Source organism: Podarcis tiliguerta (genome assembly GCF_965153285.1).
Source record: "Podarcis tiliguerta genome assembly, chromosome: 5".
Classification (NCBI taxonomy): Eukaryota; Metazoa; Chordata; class Lepidosauria; order Squamata; family Lacertidae; genus Podarcis; species Podarcis tiliguerta.
In genome coordinates this window covers 50727114-50733113 of record NC_139538.1, presented here as the reverse complement: position 1 = coordinate 50733113, position 6000 = coordinate 50727114, and positions in this window count along the sequence as shown.

Here is a 6000-nt window from a genome sequence, read left to right as displayed (position 1 = left end):
TATTGATATGAGGTTCCTTAATGAACCATATAACAAATTATGCCTACAATGATGCACTGTACTTTTTTTTTTAATGGACAATAGACCTGCCTGCAGGCATATAGTATAATATGTAAGACTTAGCACTTCTTCATGTGGGCTTTTAAGGTCACACTTTATGAGTCAGCTTTGGGCACCTCAAGAACAGCCAATGAGATTACATCAGGGATGCAGTTACTATAGATGTGAAAGCAGATAATGGTTTGATGTGGCCTGAAAGCACTCTTACAAAAGCCATAGCTTTGGAATTACAGTGCAGTTTGTTGTTGCTGTTTGGGTGAGAAAACAACTTCTCTCAAAATTAGAAAATATCGCTATGAGATAGTGCTGTTCCTGCAGAAATTGCTCACTACTGTCCATCTTCCCTCAACTATTTGGCCATGTACCAAGAACAAGAGAAAGAATTTTATATGCCTTCTGTAGCAGGATTGGAGAAGGAGACCAGGTCACTTTACTACTTTCAAACAGCCAACCCTAATATGAAAGTTCGAATGAACAGACTGTGTACATGGATAAAGATATGAAGAAGGAAGGCCTGACCGGCGGGGGCGGGGGAGGGCTGGAGTGGGGAGGGAGGAGGGGGGGGGAGTAAACCGGATGGTATTTTGAATGGATTTTGTTGTGTAAGCCTTTTCTTCAGAAACCATATATATTAATGTTATGTAGTTAGGCATTGTAGTATGAATGAATTTTGTTCTGTATTCCTTGTTTTAAGAATATATGTTATTAAGCAAATTTAATAAAACAGGAAAAAAAACTTCACTACTTTCAAACTATGAAAATAGCGGGGGGGGGGGGGGATGTGTTTGCCTTCCAGACCATGCCACCAATGTTTGTGGCAAGCCCTCTACTGAAACGGAAAACAAGAGGCAAGTCTGATGTCCAATGAATGTGTGGAGATTCAGGACAGGTGACAGAAAGTGCTCCTTCATGCTGGGTGCAGTTAAACTATGGAACTTACTCCCGGGGGGGGGGCAGTGCTGGGTACCAACCTTGGCTGGCTTTAAAAGAGGAGGAGAGTGGGCTATCGAAGTCTACTAGCCATGATAGCTATGTTCCGCCTCCATGGCCAGAGAGGTAGTCATGCTTCTGAAACCAGTTGCTGGAAACCACAGGGAGAGAGAGGGCTCCTGTGCTTGAATCCTGCTTGCAAGTTGCCCACGGGCATCTGGTTGGCTACTGCTGTGAGAACAGGATGCTGGACCTGATGGGCCATGGGCTTGATCCAGCAGGCCCATTTTATGTTTTCATGTTCTTAAGGCACATACAGTGGTACCTCGGGTTACAGACGCTTCAGGTTACATACGCTTCAGGTTACAGACTCCGCTAACCCAGAAATAGTACCTCAGGTTGAGAACTTTGCTTCAGGATGAGAACAGAAATCGCGCGGCGGCAGGCCCCATTAGCTAAAGTGGTACCTCAGGTTAAGAACAGTTAAGAATGGACCTCCAGACGAATTAAGTTCTTAACCTGAGGTACCACTGTATATAGTTTTTCCTAATGAAAATCCCAAGTTGTTGTTGGTGGCATGTTGTTGTTTTTTAATGGAACCGAGTGAGTACAGGCCTGAAAAGTCCTTCAAAAGTGAGCATTGCAACAGCAACAGCAACAAAACAACTTTTGTCCATATACCAGAAGTTGCATATTTGTTCACAAATAGGCTCACTATATTTATTTCCTCCCTTGCTAGTGGGGGAAAAAAATCCTGCTTTGTTGCTCCTTTCAAATAGCCCACTTCTGCCCTCCTGCAGGGATCAAGATAGCTGGTTCATAATGGAAAGTGCTATAATTTGAAACCTTTGCATTCTTCTCCCTGGTGCTTGCTGGAAGGCTCCAGTGTGTTTGCACAATGATCATAATGTGTATTTATTAATGGAAGCACACAAAAAATGAATGCTCTGATAAGACATTGGCCTTTTTATAAATGCTGGTCAAATGGCTATGCTCCAAGATGTAATTTGAAAAAATAAAGGCAGTACAGCTGGAACACTTCCCATTTGAACAATTGCAGGCTGCACAGGCTTTATTTGCAATGCTTTTTAATTGCGTCATTTGGACATGGACAGACAACAATGCTGATGTCACCAGACTCTTTTATGTTAGTAAATTGGCCAAATTTATGACATGGACATACTTTAATAAGCTATACTGCAATATATTTGCTACCAAGCCATAAATACGTTTTCATTACATATGATGTAGATGTGATAGATACTGTAGTGGCAGCCCTAGAAGAATTATTAGAATTATTAGGGCAAGCTGATTTTTTAAAAAAATGAATACATCCACATTTTGAAATTTGATGTAACTTCTTTAATTTAAAATTTAAATTCATTATGTGGCTTAGAGTACAATTAACTGGGGGGGGGGAGAGATTTGGCCAATGAAAACAAAGCACTTAAAAGCATATGCTGCAGGAATTTTGAGCTAAGTAGCAGTAGATTTGGAATTGAACAGGATGCTAATTTTAAATATTTCTTCAAGGACCTACCTGGAATAATTTTCAAATTATAATTTAGAATCTGTTGTACCATAATAATATGAAATGAAAACACAAAATATAATTCAGCAGGTAGGACCCAAAGAGAGGACTTGCCTTCCACTCATGAGAAGACATTTCAGGGTTCAAATGCCAACTTGGCCATGAAGCTCACTGGGTGACTTCAGGCCAATCACTTTTCACTTTTTAAACATATTACATACACAGCCACTACTGCAAGAAATGGTTTAATTTCTTGCAGACAGGATGCACTTTTTTAAGACAGCTCCCAGTTTATCAAATGTTGGAACCATACCCAAAGCAGAAGCACCGTTTCCACCAGTTGAAGTTGAAACGGGGCATATAGAGCAAATCAGAAACTCCTAGTTATCAGTTACATCTTGCAGTATTGAAGTATGTTTCTGCAGGACATAACCACCTAAAATGTGAAAGCCTTCACCTGAATTAACACTGCTGGTCTTGTTTGCATTTTAGTCTCTCAGTACTTGACCCATTGTTTGAAATGAATAGCAAGGCAAGCTTATGGAAGAGTAGTATGTGCCGTCTGGAAGCACAATCCTCTAAACATGTGATTGTTTCTTGAGACCTTGTATCACATATGGCAATAGGCAGCAGTGTCAACAGTCACTTATTCTTTCTGCAAGTCAATGAGTTGCTCCTTCAGAGCACTCAGCATGGAGCCAGCCAACAGCCAACATAGCATGAAAGCCAAGCAATTCTGCTGAAGCGGAGAATCAAGTATCACCAGCTTTTAGAAGAAGGTCTGTGCTAGAGCTTTTCTTGATTATCTTGTTTCCATGGAATTACGGATACATTCAGATGATCTCCCCCCACCCCCAAGACGCAATCACTTTTACAAGAGCATTTTGCTCCCACTACATGAAGATGTTCACAGCATACTTTTATTTGTTCATTTGTGGCAGCCCTTTATTCTTCACACAATCTCAGGCCAAGGAACAACATTAAAATACAACAACAAAAATATTTCATTTAAATACAACTTAATGTAAAAAAAACCCACACAAAAAACACACCAAGCAATGTGCTAGCAATGTACAGTAACTCCATCAGCTAAGAGAGGGCACTAGTCTAGCCAAATGGCTGTGTGAATAGTCACATTTTTATGTGGAGCTGACACTTCATTATCATGGGAGGGGAGGACATTCCAAACTGGGATGCCACTATTCAGTGTGTTTTTTTTCTTTAAAAAATGTTTAGGGGTACTCTCATTTTCTTACTCATATTGAAATACTGCTCCTCAATGAGGCCAAACTTAGATTCACAAAATGTTTAGAAGAATGTGTACCCCTGCGTACCCCCAGAAAAAAGCACTGTCACTATTGAGAATGTTCCTTTCCAAGCCAATATCAGGCTTTGACACAGCTCTGTTATGTCAAAGAATATATTCTATTTTACGTTGTTGGTGTCTTCCTGGGAGAAACTATCCTCAGAATTGTGGTCATATCAGATCAAGTTCCATTCTCTTTCATTTCCACATTATTGTGAGAGACGCTTCAAACAGTTAAGCATGCTTGTTTGACATTTCTGACATTAGAGCTCAATGGAAGGACCCAGAAGGTACAGAAGGACCCAGGTTCAATCATGCCTGAAACCCTGAAAAACTGTGGCCTGTCAATTTAGATAATACTGAGTTAAATGGAACAATTGTCTGGCTCAGAATAGGTGTCATGGACCCTGTGGTTCCATCAGGATGTGTCATAGTTTGGCTACCCCAGATGGACAAGGAGGAAGAGCCAATGGAGGGCTGGAAGGCTGGCACAAACACATGGAGAAGGGAAGTCCTCTGCTTTTGCCTCTGGATGTCAAAGAGAGAGAAGCAGGTGGGCCAGCTCTCTCCCCTGCCCCTTCAGGGACTACTGAGCGTCTTCAGGGAGCGGGCAGGACTTCAACCAGTCAAAGAGAGGGGCAGAACAGGAGGAGATGGCAGGGGTGCTGGAGGCAGAGGGACAGGACATGGTCTTGTCACTGAAAACAAGGTGCCACCTTCTTTGGTGGGTTCAAATGCAGCCAGCGAGAGCACATGTATGCAAAGCAGGCCCACAGAACAAAAGTGTGTAATGAGGAAGCTCAGCCTGCCTCGTCTTTAAAAGTTTGGCAGAAGGGACATGTTAACTTTCCACTTGTCTTTGAAGCATCCATTAGGTTATGAATCTCTTAGAATCTAGACTTCTGGACCTTAGGTTTGCTGCTGAGCCTATACCGCTATTAGTCTTTCTTACACTTCATAATAATAATAATAATAATAATAATAATAATAATAATAATTTTATTATTTATATGCCACCCAACTGACTGGGTTACCCCAGCCGCTCTGGGTGGCTCTCAACGAAATATTAAAAACACCTCTTAAGTGTTCCACACTTCTGTTTGTGCTGTGCATTTCCCCCTTGCCCTGCCCCTTTCCCAGAGAAAACCTGCTCTTTTATGCTAAATTGCAGCAAACGTCAGTCTGGAGAGAACCCCAATTGCTGAATGAGTGCTGGACATTCAGCAGTGGTGTTTGGGGTATGTGAGTCTGACAATAAGGCAGCTTCTGGTGTTCCTATGGCTTTCCATCTCCCCCCCCCCCCCCCCGCCTATTTTCAATTTTCCCTTTCCACTATGTTTAGTTTGTTTTAGGGTTTCCACGCCTAAGGTATTTTCTAAAGGTTTTCTTTTGTTTATCTGCAAGCCTTGGGGTTGCACCAGGTCTGTTGATATCTTCCTCTTCTGTGTGTTTGGTGCTGCTTTGGGGACTTAAGGGTCCATACTCAGTGCCACTTCAGAGGGGCCACCCAAATTTACATCTCCAGAGTAATTTCAAGACAGCTTCATATTTACCTATGTTTTCCTGGAAGCACTAGTTGAGCTTTGGGTGAAATTGTGTGCGTTACTTTTCAGTTATATCAGGGCAAGCTTAGAGGCATTGTAGAGCATAAGTAAATATCAGGCAACCTAAAAGAAATTCGTAAGTCACTCCAAACAGTGCTGTTATTTTGGAACAACAGCTGCCAAATGAAACTAAAGATTAAATACCTAGAATGGTGTGATGCAGGCATAACCTTTATTAGTATTGTTTTGCATACATTAAAGCATATGATAAATTATTCATTAATTCCTAGCAATCAGTCATGATTATTGAGGTTACTGAAAGCCTGTTTATTTAAATACTCTTTGCTTAAACCATAGGAAACAAACATAAAATAACTGCTTTTATTGGACAAACGTCATTAACAGTTTGCAAAAAGATCAGGAACTCAGAACGTGGATTTTTATTTTCTCGCTTCTTACCAGGGGTGTGGTTAGTGGGTGGCTTAGCAGGCCCCCTCCAAGACCCACATCTTTTATGCTGGGCCCCAGATCTCTGGACTCCTTTACCATTAAAAACAAACTTTTAAAAAATCTGCTTTGGCTTGCATTGAATGTAGTGCTAAGGAACTGTCCCATGAGCACAAGGATTT